At 48.6% G+C, this 18,547-nt stretch overlaps 1 long non-coding RNA gene across 2 annotated transcripts in view; it reads right to left on the reverse strand.

Moving 5' to 3' along the window:
- The window catches only part of LOC138295597 (uncharacterized), a 559,610-nt gene that overhangs the window by 408,398 nt on the left and 132,665 nt on the right, over window positions 1–18,547 (reverse strand). The gene's annotated exons all lie outside the window — the stretch shown is intronic.

An 18,547-nucleotide genomic window follows, 5' to 3' on the forward strand; every position in this document is an offset into this window, starting at 1 on the left:
AAACAATAAAAATAATTAAACAATTAAACACTAAAATAGGATTCCCTGTATGAAAGTTTCATTTCAGAGAACCATGGCAAGTGTATGCCAATAACTATTGGATTCTGTTGCCAGACACCGTCAGAGTAAGCAGATTTCACAATAGGGTATTTGTTGTTTCCAATAGAAGAACAGTCTTGGCTTCTCAGAATTATTATATTCACTAATTGTGCTGGTTTCAGTTGCTACCTTGTTTTATCCTGATTATGACGCTGTATTATATGTGCAAGGTTCGAAAAGTTGACAATATTACTAGTGGACTGATACTGATAAACAATATGGACATTGTCACCGTTTGATGAATCTTCACAAACGTTTCCCCAGAAAATGTGGGTGAGAATATTGTTGTGCATGGGAAGTTTTGGGGTAATCGTTCAAGCAGGAGCTGAGACTACAGCCCGCACTGCTTGACAGAATTACACCAAATTTGGCAGAAAAATAGCTTTTGGTCCAGAAAGAAGCCTTTTTGTTATTTGGTGTAAATCTGTTCAGTAGTTTTTGAAATATTAAAAGAAAACCAGATTTTTATATCTGGACACACAAAGGCTTCAGGAATACTCCCTATCTCATGCAGAGATCTGATTGGCTGCCAACAATTCAACCAGGAAGTGTTGGCACTCATTTTGAGACTCGGCTTCAACCAGTCTCCAAAAAAGACGAAAAAGAGAAAGAAAAAAAACTGAAAAGGGGGCAGGGTACTGTTACCCTACCCACCTAGCCTTGGTGCAGGGTTACTTTTTTTGTTCAATCACAGAGAGAATCACGGCAAGCTTGCAAATTTGGCAGTAATTTTTTTTAAAAAAAGCAAATGCAGTCTCCCGCACTTGCTTTCATTCTGCCCCCAGGTGGACCGGGTCCTGTGTGAATACTGCCAAAATATAGGAGGGGGCTCAGGAGCCTCCCTCCTAGGGCTTGTCAAAGCCCTGGGGACCGTTAACTCCCTGGGGCAAAAGTTGTTAAATTAATGTGGGGGGCCTGCTCTGCCCTCCACCAACCCCCGGGACTGCCACCTCCCCAGGGAAAATATAGTTTAATAAAAGCATGAGGCCTGTGCGCTCCCCACAGCTCCGGGGACTGGCACCTCTTTGGGGCTAAAGTACTTAAATAAATGTGAGGGGCCCACACGGCCCCCTGCAGCCCGTGGACTGCCACCTCCCCAGTCAAAATTAACTTAAATAAATGAGGAGGCCTGAGTGCCCCCCAGCAGCCTCGAGGACCACTATCTCCCGGGGCAGATGTAGTTTAATAAAAGTGTGCAGCCCCTCCACCCACAGCCTTAGGGTTGCCACTTCCTCGCGGCCTGTGTGGCCCCCGCAGTTCATGGGACCTCCACCTCCCTGCAGTAAAAGTACTTAAATAAATGTGGAGGCCCGTGCAGCCCACCCAGAGGCCTGGGGGACCTCCAGCGCCCTCAGGGCAAACTAACTTAAATGTGGAGGAGCCGGACAGCCACTCTGCAGCCCGGGGGACTGCCACATCCCTGGTACAAATGAACTTAAATAAATACCGGGGGCGGCGCAGCACCCCCACCGTCCCTAGAACTGCCACCTCCCCAGGGCAATCAATATAATAAATGCCGGGGGCCTACGTGGCCACCCCGCAAGCCCCAGGGCCGCTACCTCCCTGGAGCAAATTAACTTAAATAAATGCTGGAGCCCTCACGACCTCCCCACACCCTGGGGACCACCACCTCCCCGGGGCTCTAGTACCTTAGTGTAGGGGGTCATCGTGGACCCTTAGCCCCACAGACCACCACCTCCCCATGGCTCAACTGAAAGATAGAGCACTGTGGTCCACCCCCTTCGTGGAGCCATAGATGGCCCTGGGGAGCCCCACCCGCCAGTACCGGTTATTGCTATCTCCCGAGGTTCCCATCATCAAGGGGTAGATGTTTGCTTTTGCTTGGCGGGGGCTGACAGCTCCCACCAAGCGAAAGCAAACATAACTCCACTTTCAATGATCAGGAGCAGTCAAACAGCTCCTGCTTGATGAAACTGGAGTTTTCATCTCTTTCCCTGCACGCAAATATGCGTGCAGAGCAAGAGATTAAAACATTTCTCCTTCAAGCAGGGAGCTGCTATTTAAAGCTTGCGGGGGCAATGCCAGCTCCTGCAAGATGTGGGGAGATGGCAAGGACTGTGGGGACCTTGAGGCTCCCCCGCAGTCCTCGCCTGGCAGCAAGCATGTTGCTTGTCTGTGGCTTTGAAGTCATTCTATGGAGAGACCATTACAATAACAGTAGCCTCTCCGTAGAATGACGTCAAAGCGGCACACAGGCAAGATGTTTGGTTCAATGTTATAGCTATGTTTTGATGCACATTACAGCATAGTCACTTTTGGCCTACTAGTAAAGCACTTGGACTATCACTTAGTAGGTTGAAGGTTCAAATCCTGGTATTTCATGACAGTGTGCCTGTTTATTTACTAGTGTTTTGACTGTTAAAAAATCCATAGTGATCTTTGGGTTGAATGTCATATCTATGTATGGAAAGTGTATAGCAAAGAGTCACCTGTGGCCTAGAGGTTAGGGTCTCCGGCCCTCACCCTCAAGGTTGAGGGTTCCACTCTAGGTGTGTCAGTAGTCACATTCCTGCTTTAATTGCTATTGAAATCTTTAAGGTATATGTCAAAATGTGATTGCACTCTTTTTACTTCACAAATACATTTTTCCTTTGCATTTTGTCCTAAAATATCCCATTATAAGTATATCATTCATCAAAGTCTAGAAATACTCTCTCTCTCCCTCTTTCTCTCTCTTTCTCTCTCTCTCTCTGTCTCTCTTACTCTCTCTCTTTCTCAATTTCTCTTTGTCAAAGTCTTCCTCTCAATGTCTCTCAATTTCTCACTTAATGGGATGGAAGGGAGAGTAAGAGAGATTGGTACAATGACTTCAAAGTGTCACACTAGCAAGATGTTTGGTTTAAATGCAATAGCTATGTTTTGATGCAAAGAACAGCAGAGTTGTTTGTGGTCTACTGGTAAAGCTCTTGAACTGAAAATCCTTCTATCTCATGGTGGTGTGTCTGTTTGTTTACTAGTGTTTTGAATATTAAACATTCTCTGTGATGGAACATTAGAGTCTTTTTCCAAACAAAATCTGTCAGTTGCGGCCAACTCCTTATAACCACCCAACCCCAGGCCAGGTCTTGTGGCCAACCCCTGCCACGAATGGCCAAAGGCTGTGAGTGGCACGGAGTTGGGCTGTTATAGGTTATAGGTGTTGTCCTTGTGGCCAACTCCTGTTGCACACGGCTAAAGACCGTGCATGGCATGGGTTGGGTGGTTATAGGGGGTGAGCTTTAGGGGCCTAACCCGGCTAATCATGGCAAAGACCATGCGTGGTGTGGGGTTTGGTGCTTATAAAGGGTTGGCCGCAGGGCCTGCAGCCAACACCAACTGTGCACAGCCAAAGGCTGACAGCAGTGGTTGAATTAACGTATAGTAATTAAAATTACTTTATGTTAACAAAACACAGAAATTCACTGAAAAACCCAAAGGTTACAGGGACGTTATAGTTAGGAATTAATTTTTTTTTAAAACATAGAAATTCACTTAAAAAACTAAAGGTTACAGGGACGTTATAGTTAGGCACACATTTTAAAAATACAAAACCATAGAAATTCACCTGTTATAGTTAGGGTTATGTCAAGTAACTATAACTTGTGCCATAAGGTAACTATAACTCGCACCCTCGCCATGCACTGCTAATTACCCCATAAATTACAGCACTCATGACATGTTTGATAACATCATTGATAATATCAATGTAAGATTTGCAGTAAACTTTTTGAGGAAAAAACTGCGTATGGCAGTGGCAGGAGTTATAATTACCTTAGGGTATGAGTTATAGGTACTAAAGGAAACCGGAGTGGCTTGTTAGTCCCTAGTCCAACCTGAAATAAATAATTTTGCCCTTTTTGCGACACCATTCTCTGTGGGGTTGCCTGGCTTCTTGAAGTGGTACTGCACTCACTGATCAGAGTCCATGCTGTCACCAGATGTAAGGCTTGATATACCCAGAACATCCCACTATTGGGCCTACCTGACCAACACGCTCACATAGACAGACCCCTGTGAGTGGCACCTGGGTTGACAGTGGGGCTTGACACCATTGGGGATCTATTTGATAAAAATTGTCTTCAATCATTCCAAGAACTCATAGATAACCACTCATTGCATGGAGGCCAATTCTTGACCTACGCCATTCTCACACATACTCTCTGAACCACCTAGGCGATCACTGATGAGGAGCTCCCTGTTCATCAGCCAACCCACAACCTATATGGGTATTAGTAGACACTGCATGACTTCATGCATGACTTCACTATAGCATTCACAATGCTCCTATCCCCATGCCCTATTGGGAAATGTCTGGGAGGCATGAGAAACTGAATTTCACTGAGTCTTGTATTACAAGGAGTGAGCCGGAGCCCTTGGATACCTATGCACAATCTCATGTAATGCCTACTTCCAATGTAATTCTTTATCCTGCATCTGGCCTATCTCTCCTGTACGAAGTTGGCTCTGTATGTACTATTTCAAAGTAAGAAATAGCATGCACAGAGTCCAAGGGTTCCCCTTAGAGGTAAGATAGTGGCAAAAAGAGATAATTCTAATGCTCTATTTTGTGGTAGTGTGTTCGGGCAGTAGGCTTATCAGAGGGTAGTGTTAAGCATTTGTTGTACACACACAGGCAATAAATGAGGAATACACACTCAAAGACAATTCCAGGCCAATAGGTGTTTGTATAGAAAAATATATTTTCTTAGTTTATTTTAAGAACCACAGGTTCAAGGTTTACAAGTAATACTTCAAATGAAAGGTATTTCACTAAGGTACTTTAGGAACTTTGAATTAGCAAAATAGCATGTACAGTTTTTACAAAAATGGCAATAAGCTATTTTAAAACTAGACACTGCAATTTTCAACAGTTCCTGGGGGAGGTAAGTGTTTGTTAGTTTTGCAGGTAAGTAAACCACCTACAGGGTTCAAGGTTGGGTCCAAGGTAGCCCACCGTTGGGGGTTCAGAGCAACCCCAAAGTTACCACACCAGCAGCTCAGGGCCGGTCAGGTGCAGAGGTCAAAGTGGTGCCCAAAACGCATAGGCTTCAAAGGAGAAGGGGGTGCCCCGGTTCCAGTCTGCCAGCAGGTAAGTACCCACGTCTTCGGAGGGCAGACCAGGAGGGTTTTGTAGGGCACCGGGGGGGACACAAGTCAGCACAAAAAGTGCACCCTCAGCGGCACGGGGCGGCCGGGTGCAGAGTGCAAACAGGCAACGGGTTTGCAATAGGTTTCAATGGGAGACCCTGGGGTCTCTTCAGCGAAGCAGGCAGGCAAGGGGGGGTGGGCTCCTCGGGGTAGCCACCACCTGGGCAAGGGAGAGGGCCACCTGGGGGTCGCTTCTGCACTGGAGGTCGGATCCTTCAGGTCCTGGGGGCTGCGGGTGCAGTGTCTTTACCAGGCGTCGGGTTCTTGGAAACATGCAGTCGCGGTTGGGGGAGCCTCTGGATTCCCTCGGCAGGCGTTGCTGGGGGGGCTCAGGGGGGTCGACTCTGGCTACTCACGTGCTCGCAGTCGTTGGGGAATTTCCCCTGTAGTGTTGTTTCTCCGCAGCTCGAGCTGGGGGCATCGGGTGCAGAGTGCAAAGTCTCACGCTTCCGGAGGGAAACGTATGGTCTTAAAAAGTTGCTTCTTTGTTGCAAAGATGTTTCTTCTTTGGAGCACAGCCACTGTCCTCAGGAGTTCTTGGTCTTTTTAGATGCAGGGTAGTCCTCTGAGGCTTCAGAGGTCGCTGGACCCTGTGGAACGCGTCGCTATTGCAGTTTTTCTTGAAGTGGGGAGACAGGCCGGTAGGGCTTGGGCCAAAGCAGTTGGTGTCTCCGTCTTCTCTGCAGGGCTTCAGGTCAGCAGTCCTTCTTCATCTTCAGGTTGCAGGAATCTATCTTGCTAGGTTCTGGGAGCCCCTAAATACTCAATTTAGGGGTGTGTTTAGGTCTGGGGGGTTAGTAGCCAATGGCTACTAACCCTGAGGATGGCTACACCCTCTTTGTGCCTCCTCCCTGAGGGGAGGGGGGCACATCCCTAATCCTATTGGGGAAATCCTCCCTCTGCAAGATGGAGGATTTCTAAAAGTCAGAGTCACCTCAGCTCAGGACACCTTAGGAGCTGTCCTGACTGGCCAGTGACTCCTCCTTGTTTTTCTCATTATCTCCTCAGGCCTTGCCACCAAAAGTGGGGCCGTGGCCGGAGGGGGCGGGCATCTCCACTAGCTGGAGTGCCCTGGGGTGCTGTAACAAAGGGGGTGAGCCTTTGAGGCTCACCACCAGGTGTTACAGTTCCTGCAGGGGGAGGTGAGAAGCATCTCCACCCAGTACAGGCTTTGTTACTAGCCATAGAGTGACAAAGGCATTCTCCCCATGTGGCCAGCAACATGTCTGGTGTGTGACAGGCTGGTAAATCTAGTCAGCCCACACTGGAAGTCGGGTATGTTTTCAGGGGGCATCTCTAAGATGCCCTCTGGGGTGTATTTCACAATAAAATGTACACTGGCATCAGTGTGCATTTATTGTGCTGAGAAGTTTGATAACAAACTTCCCAGTTTTCAGTGTAGCCACTATGGTGCTGTGGAGTTTGTGTTTGACAGACTCCCAGACCATATACTCTTATGGCTACCCTGCACTTACAATGTCTAAGGTTTTGCTTAGACGCTGTAGGGGCATAGTGCTCATGCACCTATGCCCTCACCTATGGTATAGTGCACCCTGCCTTAGGGCTGTAAGGCCTGCTAGAGGGGTGAGTTATCTATGCCATAGGCAGTGTGAGGTTGGCATGGCACCCTGAGGTGAGTGCCATGTCGACTTAGTCATTTTCTCCCCACCAGCCCACACAAGCTGGCAAGCAGTGTGTCAGTGCTGAGTGAGGGGTCTCCAGGGTGGCATAAAACATGCTGCAGCCCTTAGATACCTTCCCTGGCATCAGGGCCCTTGGTACCAAAGGTACCAGTTACAAGGGACGTACCTGGATGCCAGGGTGTGCCAATTGTGGAAACAAAGGTACAGGTTAGGGAAAGAACACTGGTGCTGGGGCTTGGTTAGCAGGCCTCAGCACACTTTCAAAACATAACTTGGCATCAGCAAAGGCAAAAAGTCAGGGGGTAACCATGCCAAGGAGGCACTTCCTTACACAACCCCCCCAAACGAAAGAGGATGAGACTAACCTTTCCCAAGAGAGTCTTCATTTTCTAAGTGGAAGAACCTGGAAAGGCCATCTGCATTGGCATGGGCAGTCCCAGGTCTGCGTTCCACTATAAAGTCCATTCCCTGTAGGGAGATGGACCACCTCAACAGTTTTGGATTTTCACCTTTCATTTGCATTAGCCATCTGGAAGGTCTGTGGTCAGTTTGAACTACAAAGTGAGTACCAAAGAGGTATGGCCTCAGCTTCTTCAGGGACCAAACCACAGCAAAGGCCTCCCTCTCAATGGCACTCCAACGCTGCTCCCTGGGGAGTAACCTCCTGCTAATGAAAGCAACAGGCTGGTCAAGGCCATCATCATTTGTTTGGGACAAAACTGCCCATATCCCATGTTCAGAGGCATCAGTCTGCACAATGAACGGCTTGGAGTAATCTGGAGCTTTTAGAACTGGTGCTGTGCACATAGCTTGTTTCAGGGTGTCAAAGGCCTGTTGGCATTCTACAGTCCAGTTTACCTTCTTGGGCATTTTCTTGGAGGTAAGTTCTGTGAGGGGTGTCACTATTGATCCATATCCCTTCACAAACCTCCTGTAGTACCCAGTCAAGCCAAGGAATGCCCTGACTTGAGTCTGGGTTTTTGGAGCTGCCCAGTCCAGAATAGTCTGGATCTTGGGCTGGAGTGGCCGAACCTGGCCTCCACCTACAAGGTGTCCCAAGTAAACCACAGTTCCCTGCCCTATCCGACATTTGGATGCCTTGATAGAGAGGCCTGCTGCTTGCAGGGCCTTCAAAACCTTCTTCAGGTGGACCTGGTGATCCTGCCAGCTGGAGCTAAAGAAAGCAATATCGTCAAGATGAGCTGCACTAAAGGACTCCAAGCCAGCAAGGACTTGATTCACCAACCTTTGGAAGGTGACAGGGGCATTCTTTAAACCAAAGGGCATAACAGTGAACTGATAGTGCCCATCAGGTGTGGAGAATGCTGTCTTTTCTTTTGCTCCTGGTGCCATTTTGATTTGCCAGTACCCTGCTGTCAAGTCAAAGGTACTTAAGTATCTGGCAGCACCTAGTTTGTCAATTAATTCATCTGCTCTTGGAATGGGATGGGCATCTGTCTTGGTGACAGAATTAAGTCCTCTGTAGTCCACACAAAACCTCATCTCTCTCTTTCCATCTTTGGTGTGAGGTTTGGGGACTAAGACCACTGGGCTAGCCCAGGGGCTGTCAGAGTGCTCAATGACTCCCAATTCCAGCATCTTGTGGACTTCCACCTTGATGCTTTCCTTAACTTGGTCAGACTGTCTGAAAATGTTGTTCTTGACAGGCATGCTGTCTCCTGTGTCCACATCATGGGTACACAGGTGTGTCTGACCAGGGGTTAGGGAAAAGAGCTCAGCAAACTGTTGTAGGACCTTCCTACAGTCAGATTGCTTTTGACCAGGGAGGGTGTCTGAATAGATCACTCCATCAACTGAGCCATCTTCAGGGTCTGTGGAGAGGACATCAGGGAGAGGTTCACTCTCAGCTTCCTGGTCCTCATCTGTTACCATCAACAGATTCACATCTGCCCTGTCATGAAAGAGTTTGAGGCGGTTCACATGGATCACCCTTTTGGGGGTCCTGCTAGTGCCTAGGTCTACCAGGTAGGTGACCTGACTCTTTCTTTCTAGCACTGGGTAAGGGCCACTCCATCTGTCCTGAAGTGCCCTGGGAGCCACAGGCTCCAGAACCCAGACTTTCTGCCCTGGCTGAAACTCAACCATAGCAGCCTTTTGGTCATACCACATCTTCTGGAGTTGTTGGCTGGCCTCAAGGTTTTTGCTTGCCTTTTCCATGTACTCTGCCATCCTTGAACGTAGGCCTAGTACATAGTCCACTATATCTTGTTTAGGCTCATGAAGAGGTCTCTCCCAGCCTTCTTTTACAAGAGCGAGTGGTCCCCTTACAGGATGGCCAAACAGAAGTTCAAAGGGGGAAAACCCTACTCCCTTCTGAGGCACCTCTCTGTAGGCGAAAAGCAGACATGGCAAGAGGACATCCCTCCTTTTGAGTTTTTCAGGGAGCCCCATGATCATGCCTTTCAATGTCTTGTTAAATCTTTCTACAAGACCATTGGTTAGTGGATGGTATGGTGTGGTGAATTTGTAAGTCACCCCACACTCATTCCACATATGCTTCAGGTATGCTGACATGAAGTTGGTACCCCTGTCAGACACCACCTCCTTAGGAAATCTCACTCTGTTAAAAATACCAATGAGTGCTTTTGCTACTGCAGGGGCAGTAGTGGACTTAAGGGGAATTGCTTCAGGGTATCTAGTAGCATGATCCACTACTACTAGTATGTATTGGTTCCCTGAGGCTGTGGGAGGTTCAAGTGGACCCACTATGTCCACACCCACTCTTTCAAAGGGGACCCCCACCACTGGAAGTGGAATGAGGTGGGCCTTTGGGTGTCCACCTGTCTTACCACTGGCTTGACAGGTGACACAGGAGACACTAAACTCCTTTACTTTCTGGGACTTGTTGGGCCAATTGAAATGGTTGACTACCCTCTCCCAAGTCTTGGTCTGTCCCAAATGCCCAGCAAGTGGAATATCATGAGCTAAGGTTAGAATTAACTCCCTAAACTCCTGAGGCACTACCACTCTTCTAGTGGCACCAGGTTTGGGATCTCTTGCCTCAGTGTAAAGGAGTCCATCTTCCCAATAGACTCTATGCGTTCCAGTGATTTTTCATTTGGACTCTTCAGCAGCTTGCTGCCTAAGGCCTTCAAGAGAAGGACAGGTTTCTTGCCCCTTACACAACTGTTCCCTTGTGTGTCCCCCTGGGCCTAGGAGCTCAACCTGATAAGGTTCTAACTCCATGGGCTTAGATCCCTCAGAGGGCAGAACTTCTTCCTGGGAAGAGAGGTTCTCTTTCTCTTGTGTTGAAGCTGGTTCCCCAGTCTTCTTTCCTTTTCTCTTGGAGGGTTGGGCCCTTTTTCCAGGCTCCAACTCCACTTTTTCACCCTGAGCCTTGCACTGTGCCCTTGTCTTGACACACACCAGTTCAGGGATACCCATCATGGCTGCATGGGTTTTGAGTTCTACCTCAGCCCATGCTGAGGATTCCAGGTCATTTCCAAGCAAACAGTCTACAGGGATATTTGAGGAGACCACCACCTCTTTCAGGCCATTGATCCCCCCCCACTCTAAAGTTACCATAGCCATGGGATGTACTTTAGTCTGATTGTCAGCGTTGGTGACTGGATAAGTTTGTCCAGCCAGGTACTGACCAGGGGAAACCAGTTTGTCTGTCACCATGGTGACACTGGCACCTGTATCCCTCAGGCCTTCTACACTTGTCCCATTAATTAAGAATTGCTGCCTGTATTTTTGCATATTAGGGGGCCAGGCAGCCAGTGTGGCTACATCCACCCCACCCTCAGAGACTAATGTAGCTTCAGTGTGAACCCTGATTTGCTCTGGGCACACTGTTGATCCCACTTGGAGACTGGCCATTCCAGTGTTAGCTGGAGTAGAGTTAGAAGTGGAACCTTTCTTGGGACAGGCCTTGTCTCCAGTTTGGTGTCCCTGCTGATTACAGCTACGACACCAGGCCTTTTTGGGATCAAAGTTTTTACCCTTACACCCAAAATTTGATTGTGAAGAGGCTTTGGACCCTCCCTCCTTAGCAGGTTTTTGGGGCCCTATAGAAGACTCTTTACTTTTTCCCTTGGATGTCTCAACACTATTCCCCTGGGGAGTCTTTGTGACCCCTTTCTTTTGGTCACCCCCTGTGGAAGTCTTGGTCACCCTAGTCTTGACCCAATGGTCCGCCTTCTTTCCCAATTCTTGGGGAGAAATTGGTCCTAGGTCTACCAGATGCTGATGCAGATTATCATTGAAACAATTACTTAACAGGTGTTCTTTCACAAATAAATTGTACAGCCCATCATAATCATTTACACCACTTCCATGAATCCAACTATCCAGTGTTTTAACTGAGTAGTCAACAAAATCAACCCAGGTCTGGCTCGAGGATTTTTGAGCCCTCCTGAACCTAATCCTGTCCTCCTCAGTTGAGAATCCAAAGCCCTCAATCAGGGTAGCCTTCATGAGGTCATAGGATTCTGCATCTTTTCCAGAGAGTGTGAGGAGTCTATCCCTACACTTTCCAGTGAACATTTCCCATAGGAGAGCACCTCAGTGAGTTCTGTTTACTTTTCTGGTTGCACAAGCCCTCTCAAAAGCTGTGAACCATTTGGTGATGTCATCACCATCTTCATATTTAGTTACAATCCCTTTTGGGATTTTCAACATGTCAGGAGAATCTCTGACCCTATTTATGTTGCTGCCACCATTGATGGGACCTAGGCCCATCTCTTGTCTTTCCCTTTCTATGGCTAGGATCTGTCTTTCCAAAGACAATCTTTTGTCCATCCTGGCTAACAGGAGGTCATCTTCATTGAGGCTGCCCTCAATGCTTCCAGAGTTGCTGGACTCTCCTGTGAGAGAAGCAGCATCTCTGACTATCACTTGTGGAGTCAGGGTTGGAGGAACCCTGGTCTTCCTAACTTGGAGTGGAGGTGGGAAATCTTCCACATCACTAGCTTCCCCCTCTGGGAAGGTATCATCAGAGGGGTTGTTTTTAGCAAACTCTGCCAAAAGCTCCTGGAGCTGTACTTTGGTAGGGTTTGAACCAGTCTTTATCTTTTTTATTTTGCAGAGAGACCTTAACTCTGACATCCTAAGATGCAGGTAAGGGGTGAGGTTGAGTTCCATCACTATCTCTTCTGCAGCAGACATTATGGGGGTTATTCCAACTTTGAAGGAGGTGGTAATCCGTCCCAAATGTGACGGATTTACCACCAGCCGTATTACGAGTTCCATAGGATATAATGGACTCGTAATACGGCTGGTGGTATATCCGTCACTTTACCGTCACTTTTGGGACGGATTACCACTTCCTCCAAAGTTGGAATAACCCCCTATGTTTCTAAAAGTTGAAATACTTTTTAAGAATCTAAAACTATCTCTAGAACTTAATTGAAACTTTTACAAAACTTGTAAACTCTAAATTAAATACTAACAGGGACTAACACAAGGCCCTAGCAGGACTTTTAAAAATTTAGAAAAATAGCTCAAATTTCTAAAATCAGTTTCTACTGACAATTTTTGGAATTTAGTAGTGTGATCAGGTATTGGCTGAGTAGTCCAGCAAATGCAAAGTCTTGTACCCCACCGCTGATCCACCAAGGTAGGAAGCTGGCTCTGTATGTACTATTTCAAAGTCAGAAATAGCATGCACAGAGTCCAAGGGTTCCCCTTAGAGGTAAGATAGTGGCAAAAAGAGATAATTCTAAGGCTCTATTTTGTGGTAGTGTGGTCGAGCAGTAGGCTTCTCAGAGGGTAGTGTTAAGCATTTGTTGTACACACACAGGCAATAAATGAGGAACACACACTCAAAGACAATTCCAGGCCAATAGGTTTTTGGATAGAAAAATATATTTTCTTAGTTTATTTTAAGAACCACAGGTTCAAGATTTACAAGTAATAGTTCAAATGAAAGGTATTTCACTTAGGTACTTTAGGAACTTTGAATTAGCAAAATAGCATGTACAGTTTTCACAAAAATGGCAATAAGCTATTTTAAAACTAGACACAATGCAATTTTCAACAGTTCCTGGGGGAGGTAAGTGTTTGGTAGTTTTGCAGGTAAGTAAACCACCTACAGGGTTCAAAGTTGGGTCCAAGGTTGCCCACCGTTGGGGGTTCAGAGCAACTCCAAAGTTACCACACCAGCAGCTCAGGGCCGGTCAGGTGCAGAGGTCAAAGTGGTGCCCAAAACGCATAAGCTTCAATGGAGAAGGGGGTGCCCCGGTTCCAGTCTGCCAGCAGGTAAGTACCCGTGTCTTCGGAGGGCAGACCTGGGGCGTTTTGTAGGGTACCAGGGGGGACACAAGTCAGCACAAAAAGTACACCCTCAGCGGTACGGGGGCGGCCGGGTGCAGAGTGCAAACAGGATCGGGTTGGCAATAGGTTTCAATGGGAGACCCTGGGGTATCTTCAGCGAAGCAGGCAGGCAGGGGGGGGGGGCTCCTCGGGGTAGCTACCACCTGGGCAAGGGAGAGGGCCACCTCGGGGTCGCCTCTGCACTGGAGGTCGGATCCTTCAGGTCCTGGGGGCTGTGGGTGCAGTGTCTTTACCAGGCGTCGGGTTCTTGGAAGCAGGCAGTCGCGGTCAGGGGGAGCCTCTGGATTCCCTCTGCAGGCGTCGCTGGGGGGGTTCAGGGGGTCAACTCTGGCTACTCACAGGCTCGCAGTCACCGGGGAGTCCTCCATGTAGTGTTGTTTCTCCGCAGGTCGAGCCGGGGGCATCGGGTGCGGAGTGCAAAGTCTCACGCTTCCGGCGGGAAACGTATGGTCTTTAAAAGTTGCTTCTTTGTTGCAAAGATGTTTCTTCTTTGGAGCAGAGCCGTTGTCCTCAGGAGTTCTTGGTCCTTTTAGATGCAGGGTAGTCCTCTGAGGCTTCAGAGGTCGCTGGACCCTGTGGAACGCATCGTTATTGCAGTTTTTCTTGAAGTGGGGAGACAGGCCGGTAGGGCTGGGGCCAAAGCAGTTGGTGTCTCCGTCTTCTCTGCAGCGCTTCAGGTCAGCAGTCCTTCTTCGTCTTCAGGTTGCAGGAATCTATCTTGCTAGGTTCTGGGAGCCCCTAAATACTCAATCTAGGGGTGTGTTTAGGTCTGGGGGGTTAGTAGCCAATGGCTACTAGCCCTGAGGGTGGCTACACCCTCTTTGTGCCTCCTCCCTGAGGGAAGGGGGGCACATCCCTAATCCTATTGGGGGAATCCTCCATCTGCAAGATGGAGGATTTCTAAAAGTCAGAGTCACCTCAGCTCAGGACACCTTAGGGGCTGTCCTGACTGGCCAGTGACTCCTCCTTGTTTTTCTCATTATCTCCTCCGGCCTTGCCGACAAAAGTGGGGCCGTGGCTGGAGGGGGCGGGCATCTCCACTAGCTGGAGTGCCCTGGGGTGCTGTAACAAAGGGGGTGAGCCTTTGAGGCTCACCACCAAGTGTTACAGGTCCTGCAGGGGGAGGTGAGAAGCATCTCCACCCAGTAGAGGCCTTGTTACTAGCCACAGAGTGACAAAGGCATTCTTCCCATGTGGCCAGCAACATGTCTGGTGTGTGGCAGGCTGGTAAAACTAGTCAGCCCACACTGGAAGTCGGGTATGTTTTCAGGGGGCATCTCTAAGATGCCCTCTGGGGTGTATTTCACAATCAAATGTACACTGGCATCAGTGTGCATTTATTGTGCAGAGAAGGTTGATACCAAACTTCCCAGTTTTCAGTGTAGCCATTATGGTGCTGTGGAGTACGTGTTTGACAGACTCCCAGATCATATACTCCTATGGCTACCCTGCACTTACAATGTCTAAGGTTTTGCTTAGACACTGTAGGGGCATAGTGCTCATGCACCTATGCCCTCACCTATGATATAGTGCACCCTGCCTTAGGGCTGTAAGGCCTGCTAGAGGGGTGACTTATCTATGCCATAGGCAGTGTGAGGTTGGCATGGCACCCTGAGGGGAGTGCCATGTCGACTTAGTCATTTTCTCCCCACCAGCACACACAAGCTGGCAAGCAGTGTGTCTGTGCTGAGTGAGGGGTCTCCAGGGTGGCATAAAATATGCTGCAGCCCTTAGAGACCTTCCCTGGCATCAGGGCCCTTGGTACCAGGGATACCAGTTATAATGGACTTACCTGGATGCCAGGGTGTGCCAATTGTGGAAACAAAGGTACAGGTTAGGGAAAGAACACTGGTGCTGGGGCCTGGTTAGCAGGCCTCAGCACACTTTCAAATCATAACTTGGCATCAGCAAAGGCAAAAAGTCAGGGGGTAACCATGCCAAGGAGGCATTTCCTTACATCTCCTCAGCACAATTCAACAGAATCTTCTCCGGGGCCCCTGTCCCCTGCACTCACTGCCATCAGATGCCCAGCGGACTTCTACCACATGTTATAGACCTGCCAATGCTTGGCAGAATATCAGACATAGGTGTTCCAATATCTGGCTACTTGAACAGGCTTGACCCTCCAATCTACGTGGGAATACTGTACACTGGTGATTTTTCAGCGCCCACAAAAGGGTAGAGCAATATCGTAGTTTTTAGACCTAGCACTACTACTGGTGAAATGAGTGATTACCTCCCAGTGGAAGGTCACCGCAACCCCTTCTGTCCAAATCTGGTGCTCAACATTCAAACTCTCGTCACACGTGGAAAGCAAAATCCTCCATAGATAAAAGAGTAGAGGCCTCTGTAAATAGCCAACGATGGAGTAATAGGAGGAGCTGTGGCCGCCACTTGGTGAAATCCCAGAGACAACACCTTGCCCCTTGAAAAGAGGAGCACTTTCTTAACTCCCTACCCGTCCAGTGGACCTATCATAGATGCCCTGCATTCCACATTTTTTAATCGACCCAAGTGCTTCCCGTTTTCACTCAATTTCGCTTACAGCTTGTATGGGCATCACGGATTATACTTTGCACTGGGGTCTCCCCTTTGCTCCCCTCACCATTCTGTCTCAGACCTGTTGGGGACCTGAAGCCCTCTAGTGCCTCGTGGCATGGCCCTGCTTCCCCATTATTATTATTATTATTACAGTAGACGGTGCCAGTGCTTAATTTGTGCTTGTTGTTTCCGGTGCTGAGCACCAGCACTTATTTTTGAGGGCTGGGGCTTATTCTTCTGCCTCAAGCTTTTGCTGCAAGCAAAAGACACATATGGGAAAGACAGAGGAAGGGAAAAATAAAAAAAGCATCACAAAGGGTGGAATTAGAAAGCTGCAAGAGTGAGCTGAAGGGACAGGGAGTGGCTTCATATGGATTGAAGAGGCCCGAGATGGCTTCAGGATTACGCAGCCTCAGTATTCTGTGTTCACACATTTAATTGCAGCAGCCGCAGTTTAAGAGGAGGGCTTTGGCACTGGCACCTTTTTATTTACAAATGAAGCACTGGACGGTGCCCTCCTGTTGCTCCTCACCGCCCCCCAGTCCATGGTTCCAAACTCTCTGACGTGTTTTTGTTTCACTTTTTCTTCTTTTTTGTTGTTTTCCCCATACACTTGATAGCCTCATAAGATGTTTGTTTTTCGTTTGAACAATAACAACGTCACACAGTATCGTTACCAGGGCACACCCGATTCTTGATTACCACTGTTACTGCAGATTCCCTGCAAACATGATTGTCTTGTAGAACCATTAAGCACAATACTGATATCTTTCTGTACAATATATGTGTGCCACTAACTAGGCCACAGTGATTGGATAATTCATTTTGTACTTGTGATAGTTATGACAAAAAAGTAATACAAGTATGTTTTAAAAAGTACACGCTCACTTTAAGGATTTTTTATGTAATGATTGCGCTGAATGGCCTCAGCCCCTTTTCCTTCCATCTGGTTCTTTCCTTTGCTTCTTACCCCGTCTCTCCAGTTTCCCTCTGAGGTAGGTTCTTGACTATTTGGTTGCACTGAGGGTAGGCCCGCAGCACTGGAGCTTCAAAAGGAATATGGACTCTTGTACCTGCAGCATGTATACTTGTACCATTTGTGGAACACATTATTTGTTATTGTTCAAAAATCAATAAAATTTAAACACTTTTATTTATACAGCACTTCATAGAACACGACTGCCGCTTCTAAACTCTGTATATAACATTATTACCAAATTTAGGCCCCCATTACAACTGTGGCGGTCGGTAATAAAGTGCCAGTAATACCACCAACAGGCCGGTGGTAACTACTGCCAAATTATGACCATGGCGGAAAGATCTCCGATAGACAGCCAATGTACCACACCGACTGCCAGGGCGGAAACAACAACCACCACGACGGTGGCCGCCTACAGCCAGGCAGAAGTCAAGGCTCCGCCCACCATATTAAGACCCTGGAAACCACCACCTTTTCCGAGGCGGTACCAACAACATCAAAAGCCTGGCGGAAATTGAGCTCAGAACGGAAAGGACTCATCACTGGAGACACAGGGAAGAACCACGCCACCATGGAACCTGAACTGCATGTCTTTTCGATGATCTTCTATGCTCTGCTCCACCACCAACGCCGTCGAACATGAAGACAGTGAGTACAGCTGCTTAGCACACAAGGGAGGGGGGGAACGACATTGACACACACGCGCACAACACACACCCCACACACACGCCATACACACAACTAGCTGCATTACAAAAACAATTTTACCCTGTAACTCGGCTGAATAATGCCAGGACAAAACGATTTCGCAAAAGTGAATGTAATGAGATCAATAGAGTATGAAAAATAAGTTAGGCAAGATAATAGATATACATATGTACAGAAAAAGGGACACAGCCCAGTCCATAATTTGCATAGACCACATGGCCACAGGCCAAAGTCCAAGGCCACACATGTCACCTGCTTCAACACGGAGAGAACACTGCAGGGGCATCATCAGTTGGTAAATAGGCATGCACCTCAGGGGGAGGGTCACCTCAGCCGGGAGATGTAACAAGACCACTGGTTCTGGAGGGGTCAACCTGCACTGTGCTTGATCCTGGGGAGTGATGGGCCACAGTCTCTCAGGTGGGTGTCATACCCACTGGTTCTGGAGGGGTCAACCTGCCCTGTGCTTGATCCTGGGGAGTGATGGGCCACAGTCTCTCCGGTGGGTGTCATAACCACTGGTTCTGGAGGGGGAATCCTGCCCTGTGCTTGATCCTGGGAAGTGATGGGCCACAGTCTCTCAGGTGGGTGTCTTGCCCACTGGCTTTGGAGCGGGCAGGCCACAAGGCAGCCAATGGAGGCAGGATTACATACCGTCCGCCGGCGGTGATGGCTGCACAGTGGTGGTGCTGTTGGTGGGGGAGGCTCCTGCCCATCCCCTGCAACCTCGGACGGCTGCACAGTGATGGTACTGCTGGTGGGGGGAGGCTCCTGCCCATCCCCTGCAGCCTCGGATAGCTGCAGAGTGGTGGTGCTGGTGGTGGGGGAGGCTCCTGCCCATCCCCTGCAACCTTGGATGGCTGCACAACCATGGTTGGTGGTGAGGGCTCCATCACAGTTCCTGGCTGAGGCCCCTTGGTCTTCCTGCCTGCTGGTGCAGGTACCTTGGTCATCCTGCCTGCTGGGGCAGGCTTCTTTCCCTTCTTGCCTGCTGGTGCAGGCTCCTTTGTCTTCCTACCTCCTGGGGCAGGCTCTTACCATTCTTGCCTGCTGGGGCAGGCTCCTTGGTCTTCCTGCCTTCTGGTGCAGGCTCCTTTCCCTTTAGGCTGCCTGGTTCAGGCTCCTTCCTCTT

Source organism: Pleurodeles waltl, chromosome 5 (assembly GCF_031143425.1).
Source record: "Pleurodeles waltl isolate 20211129_DDA chromosome 5, aPleWal1.hap1.20221129, whole genome shotgun sequence".
NCBI classification, from domain to species: domain Eukaryota; kingdom Metazoa; phylum Chordata; class Amphibia; order Caudata; family Salamandridae; genus Pleurodeles; species Pleurodeles waltl.